Source organism: Phyllostomus discolor, chromosome 7 (assembly GCF_004126475.2).
Source record: "Phyllostomus discolor isolate MPI-MPIP mPhyDis1 chromosome 7, mPhyDis1.pri.v3, whole genome shotgun sequence".
NCBI classification, from domain to species: Eukaryota; Metazoa; Chordata; class Mammalia; order Chiroptera; family Phyllostomidae; genus Phyllostomus; species Phyllostomus discolor.
The window spans coordinates 29,586,142-29,598,967 of NC_040909.2; the positions used below are offsets into that span (position 1 = coordinate 29,586,142).

A 12,826-nucleotide genomic window follows, 5' to 3' on the forward strand; every position below is an offset into this window, starting at 1 on the left:
GGTAAGTGCCCTGACCGGGAATTGAACACACAACCTTTTGGTCTACTGGATGATGCTACAACAAACTGAGCCACACTGGCCAGGGCAACATTTATTTTCTAAAGTAGTAAAACAGGGCAACATTTATTTTTTTAAAGCAGTAAAACAAACTGGTAAAAACTTATTCTGTGTTTTTCTTTTTTTATGTTTGTTCTTATTTATTTGTTACTCTTGGAAAATCTCATTCCCGACTGGACTCAGACTCAGAGGCAAAAGCTCTCAGAGAGGCCAGCCTACGTCTCCTGGCAATCTGTTCCTGGATTTTTTTCTTTGGCCTCCTTCATTCTCTCAGCCAAATGTTTAGCATACACTGCAGCCTCTTCCTTATTTTTCTTAGTCCTGGTTCCTGCAGAGCAATATGCCAACATTTGTGTTGCAGGACACGTGGAGTAACAAGACACTGAACGTTGGGTGCTTTGGTCCTGGGTTTTTTACCTTCTGTGGTTAGAGGCTTTCTCACAACATAGGGGTGGACATCATCTTTCTTAGAGAAACTGAAAAGTCTGAGGATTCTGCTAGTTCTTCTGGGCCCCCAGTGATGAGGCACAGCATTATCAGTGAGACCAAAAATATTTTTCTCCCCTTTTTTCACAACGACCAAGATGAGAACACAGAGATTGGTGTCCACAATGCAACTCTGAACAGATTTGCACATTAGCTCTTCAGCCCCCACTGGGTCTCTAACAGGAGTGCCCCTCACTCAGCAGCAGATGACCATGGTCATGGGTCAGGACACCCTGCTTCGTGGGGCAGCCTTGTTTGCGGTTCCCACCATTCCATTCTTCACCCAGAGCATCAGCAGCAACGTCTGTGGCCATATGCTTCTCATAAAAGGTACATGGTTTGCATCCATTGTCCACTTCACTGAGTTTCTGGCAGCCAGTGGCTGGGAAACATGCTCAGCTTCATCCTGAAGCAGCCAACCCCTCCAAGATGCCACAAAAGAGCTTACTCTGTGTTTTACTTGATGGTCATAGTCAAAGTTGTCATCTTAAATAAAACTTTGAATCTTTTAAGAGATTGTTTAGGAAAGTAGCAATAAATTGGTTTTTTTTTAATGAGAAGTATGACTATTGCCTTATAATAATTAGTTTCCAAATAATTTAAAAACATAGGTCATTTATATATCTTGTGGCATTCATTTATTTATTTGTTCAATTCATCAATAGCTGTTATTCACCAATAGTTCCTGAGTCCCTGCTGTGAACAAGGTACTTCCAGCCCCTGGTGATAACAAGAAGAGTCAGAAAAAGTGCCACCACCTAAGGGCCCATATTGGAATGGGTGAGATGGGTAATGGCAGGGAGAATTCATACTCACCAGGTATCCAAACGTGTTCTCAGTTGTGAACCTCCACCGCAATGAAGTTGGGGCCTTGGGACTAGTCCTGCCCCCTGAACTGTGAGCAAAGCAATGCATGCCACTCCTGGGACAAGGCACTTATGAACTCCTCCAGTCCTCTCCACCCCTGGACTGATGGCCCTAGAGGCCACATTTTGCTTGATGCCATAGCTACAAGAGGGACAAGGACTGCCAGACCTGCACCAGACTTTGCATGTATAAGACTTTGCATATATAAGATTTACCACAAATCTTTACTGTGGTAAACTCCTGGGATTTTAGGGTTGTTACCATGGTATAGCCAAGATTAGCCTGACTAGTAGGCATATAAACAATGACAACACACCATATAATAACATAAAAGAGAGTAAATTCAGTGTGCTGTAGAAACAAAGAAAAGGCAAATTAACAAAACTAAAGCTGCCAATTACAGTCCTGATACTAATTCACAATACCCATGGGGAGAAACAGCTTTCCCCATAGCCTGGATTGAGCACAGGCCCTTTTCTTGCTCTGGAACCCCCCTCCCCCAAACTGACAATATTATGGCTTATTGTTACCTAGTAAATACACCAGAGAAGCACATCCACATACATTGCCACCAAAGTACAAAGAGACCTACTAAGTGATGTGCTTTGTGCTGCCTGCTGTCCCTCACTTTAGAAGGCATATCCCAAGGAGCCTCAGACACCAGACTCTTGAAAATTGTACAATGAAGCAAACTCTCAAATAGTTACAGTGGTTTTCTTCTACCCTCAATACAACGAGGGCACAGCAGCTTTGTGATTGTTTTCTCCCGAATCTATAACCTCAGTCTAATCATGAGAAAACACTAGACAAACCCAAAGTAAGGGGCATTTTACAAAATATCTGACCAGGAGTTTCAAAAAGTGTTCAAGTTAGAGAGTGAGAGAGAGAGAAAGGAAGGAAGGAAGGAAGGAAGGAAGGAAGGAAGGAAGGAAGGAAGGAAGGAAGGAAGGAAGGAAGGAAGGAAGGAAGGGAGAGAAAGAGAAAGAAAGAAAGAAAAGGGAGGACTGAGATACTCTGAGATGGAAGGAAACAGAGGACACATGATCATGACCCAATGCAACACAGTGTCCTGAACTGACCCTGAAACACACAATGAAGACTTTAGGAGGAAAACTGGTGAAATCCGAGTGAAGTCTATGGTTTGGTTAATGGTGTTACACCGATGGTTACTTCAGTTTTGACCAACGTGCCAGGGTTACACAAGGCAGTAACATTCAGGGAAGCTGAGGACAGGGTGTATGGGACCTCTCCAAACTATTGGGCTGGCCAAAAAGTTCATGTGTTTTTTTGTAAAATAAAAGATACATTTTTCATTTTCAGCAACAACTTTATTGATTTGGATATTTTGAGTATGTTGGCTATCTCTTGCAATGGTATAGCATTGATTGTTCTCAATTAATATCTCAATTTGATCACTATCAACATCTGCTGGTCCACCCAACCATGGAGCATCATCCAGCGAGAAATCTCCAGCACAAAACTGCAAACCACTTTTTACACGTTCAATCCATCACAGCACCTTCTCCATACACTGCACAATCTTTTTTTTGCTTTTCAGCTGTGTTTTTACCTTTCTTGAAATAATAAAGCATACTATGCTGAAAATGTTGTGTATTTTCTTCTATCTCCAATATTAAAGTGGCTACACAAAAATTCACCGATTTTGATAAGTTTTTTTAGATGCACACTGATATGACAGTTGTCACAATACAGTCTAACAAAATAGCTAAGCGCTGCCAGAGCCATCTTACAGAAAAATCCAAACAAACTCTTTGGCCAACTCACATCTTTACAACTGTTCTGAAAACCTAAAATTATTAAAAGATAAAGCATTTGAAGAAAGGAAAATAGAAAACATCTGGTCAATAAGATTGAATATACAGAAAAGGAGAATAAGAATACCTGTGAGGAAGCACATGTGTGTGGGTATAAATTTTTGTCTGTTGGTGTGTCTGTGTGATGATGTGTGGGCTTGTGTGTGCATGAGACACATCTAGTGTGTGGGTGTGTGTATTTACACATGTGGCTGTGTTTGTGTGTGTGTCTGTTGGAGGAAGGGTATATGTTAATTCCCTCTACTCTCGAGGGAATTAATGAGCCAAGATGCTTGCAGGAACATGAGGATCAGCACGTCCTTACATTTTGAGCCCTAGGCACCTTGCTGGCCTCACCCCAGATCCAGTATTTTAATAAAGTTACCAAGAGGAGCAAAAATAAACACTTAGGGGGCACCTGGATTTGAACCAGGGACCTCTTGATCTGCAGTCAAATGCTCTACCACTGAGCTATACCCCCTGACATAATACATGCCTTATAAAACACCTATTCCACTTTTATGAGTTACATCATGCTTCATAAGTACATGTGTCGTTGAGATTCAACCTGGATTTAAATTCATCCCAGTTCCCTTCTAGGCACACCACCTACTGCTGTTCCCAGAGCCTGTATGCTCACTCTCGTCCCAGCACCTAACAGCTGCCCATAAATCTCTGGGTACATGCATGAATGTTTTAAATATTATGGAATAACAAGTGTTGGACCTGGAGGGAATCTTATCTGGGTATCCACCGTGGACTTCAGGGACTCATGTACAACTCCGAAATCACAGACAAACACTGCATATTGTGCACATTTTCATCAGATTTTCACAGGAGACCTCATCCTGGACAAACTGTCTTATTTCACAGTTTAAAAAAACAACTGGATGTTCCAAAGTTCAAATTAGCCTTTGAACACCTTGAATTCCTATGCCCTTGAGTTCCAATCTGAGGATTTTTAGTCTTGTGTACATCCAAGATGAGAAAAAAGGTCAGGAAGCCTCTGGCATCGCAACAAATTCTCCCTGAAGAGACCTGTCAGCTGCGGCGGTGCTGAGGAGCAAACAGCAGCCAGGGTTCCGGCTCGCAAGCTTTCTGAAGCCCTGAGACACCCCTCCCTAGTCTGTCCCTTCAGAGGCCTTCCAGGAGCCTCAGATTCAAGCCCAGCGTGCCCCCCAAAACCTGTCATCTTCCTGCCCAAACCTGCTTCTCCTCCTATTTTGCTTTCTTGTAATAATAGTAACAGCTCATATTTACTGCACACTTGCCACATGCCAGACATGGTCCTAAAAGTTCTACCCATAACTTCCCAGGAATCATTGCAAAACCCCCACGAGCTAGGTCTTACTGTGGTTAGCACACTGACTTTGCAGGTAAGGAAACTGAGGCCCAGAGTGGTCACATAGCAAGGAGGCGGTGGGGCTGGGATTCCAGTGCAGGCTCAAGGCGAATGCTGGCCCTGGTGTTTAACCATCACATCAGCCCCCTCCCTGTCTTGGTTGGTGACCTCGTACTCAGTCATTTGGCCAAAATACCCAACACACCTCTGGGATCCTCCTACCCTTTCTTCCCCAGTTCCAGTTAATCGCTGGGCACTGTTGATTTTACCTTTGATGTCACTGAGATCCATCCCCATCCCCAGACCAGCAGAACCACCACCTCCTAAACAGCCTCCAGGCCTCCATCCCTCACACCCATCCAGGAACATCCAGCCTGTTTTAAAACCAGGTCTATCCAGGTCACTTCCCCTTTAAATGCCGTCATGAAACACTCCAAGTCTCTCTTAGCACAACAAGAAAACTTCTTTACATGTGGATCCCTATCTGCCTCTTCAGCTTCAGCTTCATCAGCTGACACTCCCCACAGCACACATGTGCTCCAGCTGCTTCCAGCTGCATCCATAGGGCTCCAGCCTCTGCCCCTGAAGTCTTCTCTGCCTACAACTGAACCGCCACTCACTACGCGCTCCCTCCACTCCCCAGCCCTCCAGTGTTAGCATTCCTCATCTGTGAACCCCCCAGCCATCAGTCCTCTCAGAAGCCTCCCTTCACCTCTCCTCCTACAGACAGAAGTCATCCCTGCCTCCTTTGCATTCCTGAGAGCACACTGAGCCCAGGGGCTGTGTCTTATTTACCTCTAAGCTCACACCTTGCACAGTCTGGCACATAGTAGCTGCTCAATATATGTCGTTCAAGCTGATTGAAAGACACAGCAGTGCCTGTGTTGTGGGCAGAAGCTAGACCTAGGCTAAGGTCTGCTCTCCGGCCCTTGCCTGGGTCCCGAATGAAGGCAACCAAGGTATTAGGGTGCTGGGCTGCAGGGAGTGAATGGGAGGCAGGTAATAGAAATTTGTCAAGGTTTAGAGCAGGAAAAGAATGCAGCTCCCTGAACGTCAAGCCAGTTCATGCTCGTCACTAGCCATACTTTGTGAATTAAGACTCTGTGCCATGACTTGCCCCAGGACACTGCAAACTGTGGTCACAGTCATTCAGTGGCTGGGTTGGCTTTGCACCCAAAAGGTTCTAGAGCTCAGTGAACAGTCTCAGCACCTTGGGAGCATTGCTAAGTGGAATCTTGTTGCAGAGCTGTTGTCACTAGACAAAAGAAGCATGAGCAGTATAATGAAGTCATGAGAGTGTGAGTTCACATCCTGGGCCTGCTCTTTGTAGCTTTTGGAGCTCGAGTCAATTACTGAGCATCTCCGAGCCTCAGTCTCCTCATGTAAAATGGAGATGCTGATAGTAGGTACCTTGAAAAATGTTGGCAAGAAATTGAAGAGATAATTAATGTAAAGAACCTAGACTGATGTCTGGCATATGTACAAGGGACGTTATAATTCAACCAGCCATGAGCTACAGAAAATAATAAAATCAAAGTCAGTCCACAATCTTTGGAAGCAAAAACAGGCATGGAACAGGGGGCACCTGGATTTGAACCAGGGACCTCTTGATCTGCAGTCAAATGCTCTACCCCTGAGCTATACCCCCAGTGAAGTAAACTTGTTTTTAAAGTCTATCCCTCTCTCAACATTCTGGTTCTAAAACCCTTCAATGATTCAGAGGAGCTATAATTAGAGAGAACACTGCCTGGAAGGAGCCTGGGCACTACAAGTGTTAGAAAGAAGTTTATAATGAAAAAATACAGGGCTCTTGAGAACTAGGTTCTCTAGGCCAAGAAACTCTTCTTAGACTTTCCAATAGCCAAAACCTCTCCTGTCCACCATATCTTACATAAAACAAACCTCAGTGTCGGAGCAAAAATCATCAGGTTTTCCACAAGTGGCAGCATCAATATAATGTGGATGATTAGGCACCTGTCATGCTTCCCTTAGCCAAGGCTCCTAGTAACTGAGATTCTTATTCCTCTTCCTGACTCCACAGAGCTGAGCTCCTGACTGGCTCGCAACAGATATGTGTTGCATTAAATTAATTCTGAAAAAAATAAGCACAGTAATCCCCTCCCCCATCCATACTATATATGTTCCAAGGCCCCCCGTGGGTGTCTGAAACTGGGGTGGTACCAACCCACCCCTATATATAGTATGTTCTTTCCTATACATATTATCTATCAAAAAGTTTAATTTAAAAATTAGGCACAGTAAGGGATTAACAACAATAATTAATTAGAAAAACAAGAATAACAATATACTATAATAAAAGTTGTAAGAATGGGGTCTCCCTCTTAAAATATCTTACTGTATTTTACTCAGCCTTATTCTCGAGATGATAATAAGATGACATAGTGCCTATGGGACAAGATGAAGTGGGGTGAACGACACAGGCCTTGTGACGTGGTAGCATTTTACCTGGACACAAGGCCTGAGATACCTCAGACACCTCAACAGTTGATCTGACTGTCAAGATAGCTTCTAGGTGATAACAAGCAGGGAGCAGGTGGGGAGCATGGGGATGACGGGACAATGCACGGCCCAGAGTCCTGGGCCAGACAGGGCAGGACAGCTCAAGGTTTCATCATCCTACCCAGCAAAGTGCACAATTTAAAACCTGTGAACTGTTTATATCTGCAATATTTCATTTAATATATTCAGACCACGGCCGAGTGCAGGAAAATGAAATCATAAAAAAATGATATTGTAGATAAGGAAACTGTATCAAGAACGACTTGTGAGAGATAGCTTTTCCAAGCCATAATTCTAAGAGGATTTTAGTCACACAAAAACAGATGGTAGGTGAGTTACACTCTTATATAATATAACTTGCCCGAAACTTGGGATATTGTCAACTCCAAGAGGTCATTTGATAAGAAAAAACAGAGCTCCCAACAAAAGGCTCTTATTCAATTCAGGAAATTGTTTATCCTGGCCCCACCACCAAAGATTCCTTTTCAACTTCCAGAAACAACCATAATTGCAGCCACCTGTATGTCTTGGCTTCGCCATCATCTCACACCCTAATAAATTGTTCAGGTGCTTCTTATGGAGATCTTGCCTGTTTAAACCTGTTGGGAAGTCTCTCCTTGGCCAATTTCCCAGGCCATGCACATTTTCCAGGTATTTTCAAAGGATCCTGAGTGTGGGACGGTCATGTTGTATTGGGCTGTGGTTGTTTGGTAGCCCGGCGAGGAAAGAAACTCCATCCCATTCTTTCCAACCCTGCCTCAGGCTGGACTTGAGAGCTCGGAAAAGAATCACCGTCTGCTCTTCCCATTGTTCTTTTATGGGCAGGGGGAGTTGCGATTTTAGCAGTGACAGATATACTATGTGCTCGTATCACAGGACCCCAGCGTTGGAAGGGACCTAGATGGAGGTCCCTAGAAGGGGCAGATGGAGGGAAGCAGAAGAGCCTTGCTTCAGGTCACAGACACAGCAGGGGCAGGATCAGAACAAAGGGTGCACCCTGCCACCAGCACCTTAGAGGCAGGGGCGCTTTGGAAGTCCCCAGTGCCCAGAGCAATATAGGTGCTGAATAAATGTTTGTGGGGTAAATATCTAACTGTGGCTACACGTAGGTAGACCAAACGTTCTGATTTACTGGGGATTCTCCTGGGTTTAGCAGTGAGTGTCCTGCATCCTAGGAAACCTCCTCAGAAAACCTGGGTTGGGATTGGTTGGTTACCCTAGATATTACCTATCTTTTCTCATCCATGGTATTTCCCAGACCTAGTCATTAACTTTTCATTGTCCTGATTTTTACCATTTCCACACACCTCCTATACTAGTGGGTACTTAATATTTGTCTTGATCCACTTTTGATCAACCCACTTTTTTTAATTTAACCTCATCTTATGCCAAAATATTCTTGAAATCATATCAATTGTATTTCTTTCTACTGCGTATCAAAATAAATACGTAGTCATTAAGGTATGTTAAAATTGTATTTAATACAGGTTGCCCTTACAACTTGCCATGCATGATGCCAAGCATTGTATGAATACTAATTCATTTAACCCTTAAATCAACCCAGGAAGGAAACAGAGGCACAGTGAAGTTAAATAACTTACCCAAGTTCACACAGCTGGTGAACTTGCCCATGTGTCCCCAAAGTTATCTTGAAAGTGTTCACTGGTAACCATAGTACGATGGTTAATTTTAGATGTCAGCTTGACTGCCCCATAGAGTGCCCAGACATCTGGCCAAACATTGTTCGGGGTGTCTGTGAGGGTGTTTCTGGACTGGACTAACATTTGAATCAGTAGACTGAGTAAAGGACATAGATCCTCCCTTTTTGGGTGGGCCTCATCCAATCCACTGTGGGTTTGAAAAAAGTGGCTGAGGGAGAGGGACCCCTTCCTGCCAAGGGACTGCTTGGATCAGGGACACCATCTTGACCTGCCCTCAGAATCCAATGGAAGTTTCAGCTCTTCCTGGGTCTCGAGCCAGCTGTCTTTCAGACTGGTGCCGCGCCACCAGCTCTCCTGGCCCTCAGGTCTTTGGAGTCTGCAGGCTGGACCTACAGATCCACCCTGCTGGGTCTCCAGTGCGCTGACTGTGGAGCTTGGGGTGTTCAGCCTCCATAGTAAGTCTACAGTTGATGCTTGAACTACACCAGGTTGAACTATGTGAGTCCACTTTTATACATTTTTTTTACAATAAATACACAGTTGTCTCTCTGTACCCTTGGGTTTCATGTCTGTGGATTCGACAACTGTGGATCAAAAATAGTATTTTGAATTCATGGTGGGGAAACTGTAGATGTGGAGAGGCAACTTAAGTTATACGTGAATTTTCTACTGCACAGGGGTTGGTACCCTTACCTCCATGTTGTTCAAGGGTCCGTTGATTTTTATATACGCACATACACTGTATTGTTTCTGTTTCTCAGCAGAACCCTAACACACACAGCAAGCTCTGAGAAAAATAGTGGGGCCTGCACTGGCAGGGAAGATACTCGCCATGTTTGTTGAGATTTCAGAGACCTCACGCAGCCCAGAACAGTACATGCCCCAAGACAGAAGCTCAGTAATGACGGTCCGACTGACCTGCTGTTGCACTCCAAACTTCTGTTCCCTTCACATCATGGTGTCACACGTGTAAACTTGCTCACAGTCAGAACATAAGCAAACGTGAACGTTAATATGTGTTTTAGTCACAAGGTATACAAGCCAAATAGTCTAGCCCAAGCTCCAAAGCCTATCACTCAAAGATTCACATCAAAGCTAGGAAAGAGGAGGGGATGATAGCACAGAACATCTCGCAGAGACCTGGGGGAAACTGTGGCGATTCAAAATGTGCTCAAGCACAGGGCTTTGGAAACCGAAATTTACTAAGATTTCCAGATACCAAAGGACTATATCATAAGGGGAATGATTTAGAAATTAAATTTCAGAAATCAGAAGGATTTCCTCCCTTATACTAGGGTATTCTTTCCCAACTGAATTTTTTCACTTTTTAGTCTTCCATTTCCTCTGTTATAAAACAAGGATGTTGTAATAAGATCTCCTAAATCTGTTCCAATCCCAACAATCTATGACTCACAAATTCAAAATTTAGCTTTTTAGTGAGACTAGGTCAGAAAGTACAGTGTGGCCAAGAAATCTCAAGGGAAAAAAGTGATTGAATTGAGTGGGAAGATTTCAAATCCAGTGCAACAGAAAAAAGAAAGGCAATATGTTACCAGGGCCACAAGATGTAATATAAACTTTATTGTCCTAGTTTTTCCCCTTTTTATTCTACAGAGAATTTTCTATAAGTATCTATGGTCTATGAAAGACGCTCAACATCACTAATCATAAGAAAAATGCAAATCAAAAGTACAATGAAATGTCACCTCACACTCATCAGATTGGCCACTATCAAAGAATGTAAAAATGTAAATATTGGCAAGGATGCAGAAAAATTGGTCCCTGTGCACTGTTGGTGGGAATGTAAAATGGTGTAGCTATTATGGAAAACAATATAGAGATTCCTCAAAAATTAAAAATATCCTGGGTGGTATAGCTCAGTGGACTGAGTGCAGGCCTGTGAACCAAAGAGTTGCCAGTTTAATTCCTAGTCAGGGCACATGCCTGGGTTGCAGGCCAAGTCCCCAGTGGGGGGCACTCAAGAGGCAACCACACATTCATGTTTCTCTCTTTCTCCTTCCCTTCCTCTATCTCTAAAAGCAAATAAATAAACTTTAAAAATAAAATTACCATATAATCCAGCAATAACACTTCTGGTATAAATTCCAAAATAATTCAAAGCAGGATATCAAAGAGATATTTGCACACCATGCTCACTGCAGCATTATCCACAACAGCTAAGAAGTCGAAGCAACCAAATGTCTACCAACATATGAGTGGATAAAGGAAATATGGTATAAACATACTGTGCAATGTTACTCAGCCTTTAAAAATAAGGAAATCTTGCCATTCACAAGATAGATGGGCCTGGAGGACATTATGCTAAGCAAAATAAGCCCAACACAGTGTATGACCCCACTTTTATGAGGATTCTAAAATAGACAAACTCATAAAACTAGAGAGTAGACAGCACAGTGGCTACTGGGGGCTGGGCAGAGGTGGGTAATGGGGAGGTGTCAGTCAGTGGGTACAAAGTCTCAGTGAAGGCAGATGAGCAAGTTCTGAAGATCAACTACTCAACAAAGGCCTACAGTTACTATCCTGGATCATTAACCTAAGATTTTGCTAAGAGGGTAGATCATATATTATGTGCTCTTACCACAAAAGAGAAATATGTTATTTATAGATAAATAAATAATATAGGGGTGGGAGGAAGCTTTTAGAGGTGAGGTGATGTTTATGGGCTTGAATATGGTAAAGATTTCATGAGTGTATACTTATTTCCAAACTCACCAAGTTGCTGTATATATTACATATGTACACATTTTTATATCAATCATACCTCAGTGAAGTGGTTTTTTAAAAAAGAAAGGGAAATATGTATTTTTCAAGGGCTGGGGAGAGGAAGGAATTCATGTTTTATGGGCATAGAGCTTCTTTTGCAAGAAAAAACATTCTAGAGATTGCACAACAGCGTGAATATACTTGAGACTAATGAACTGTATACTTAAAATGATTGGGATAGCAAATTTAATGTTATGTGTTTTTTACCAGAATTAAAAATACCTGTATTCTAAAATTTAAAAAAACCATAAATAATGAAGCAGCCACCTCAAAAAAACAAACATGTGCCTTTTGTAGAAATGGCAAGCGGCTCTGATTTCCCTTGATTGTGGTCAGTTGCTCTGCAACTTCCGACTGAGTGAACAGATTTTGCCTGATTCACAGACCAAGGCAAATTCTTCCTCTAACTCCATAGCAACCCCCAGTGCTGCTCACTCCTTCCCTCAGAACATACCACCACCTGACATTCACTCCCCTGATGGTCACTGTGTCATTTAGTTTAGCCCTCTCTCATTACCCACTTAACAACAAAACAAAGTGAAGCTCATATTATTGGACTGGCCAAAAAGTTTGTTTTTTCTCAAGATGGCTCTAGTAGCACTTAGTTGCCTGTAACTTTATTCAAAACAATTTTCTTAGGTTGTATTATGACAGCTGTCATATCAGCGTGCATTAAAAAAATAATCAAAATTGGTGGATTTTTGTGCAGCCATTTTAATATTGAAGATGGAAAAATACACATTTTTTATCATGCTATGCTTTATTATTTCAAGAAAGGTAAAAATGCAACTAAAACACACACACACAAAAGGATTAGTGCAGTGTATGGAGAAGGTGCTGTGACTGATCAAATGTACTAAAAGTGGTTTGCAAATTTTGTGCTGGAGATTTCTTGCTGGACAGTGCCCCCCAGTTGGGTAGACAATCTGAAATTGATAGCAATCAAACTGAGACGTTAATTGAGAAAAATCAATGTTACACCACCCAGGAGATAACCAACATACTCAAAATATCCAAAGCAATAAAGTAAATGGTGAAAATGGAAAATGTGTCTTTCATTTTATGGAAAAAAACCATACAGACTTTTTGGCCAAGTTTCACCTATTTTTCTCATCCTGGAGAAGCAGCTTGTAGATTTAGCCTGTACATGCTGTGTTTTACTTTCAAAGTCTCCTCACTTTCCTTCCTGCCTTCCCTCTTTCTTTCTCGCTCTCAAATCAATTCACGTTTTCCCAGGGTTCAATTTATTCTCTAAATAAAACAAAAGCCCTTTTACAAGGTACATTCAATCTATT

At 42.5% G+C, this 12,826-nt stretch overlaps 2 non-coding genes and 1 pseudogene across 2 annotated transcripts; all 3 read right to left on the bottom strand.

Moving 5' to 3' along the window:
- Nucleotides 1–220: 220 nt before the first annotated feature.
- LOC114501311 lies at nt 221–4,863 on the bottom strand (annotated as a pseudogene).
- Nucleotides 3,634–3,705, bottom strand: TRNAC-GCA. The gene has a single exon. It is a non-coding gene; the product is annotated as a tRNA-Cys (tRNA).
- A 1,279-nt stretch (nt 4,864–6,142) lies between the features above and the next one.
- On the bottom strand, nt 6,143–6,214 carry TRNAC-GCA. Its single transcript has one exon. It is a non-coding gene; the product is annotated as a tRNA-Cys (tRNA).
- Between the last annotated feature and the right edge of the window lie 6,612 nt (nt 6,215–12,826).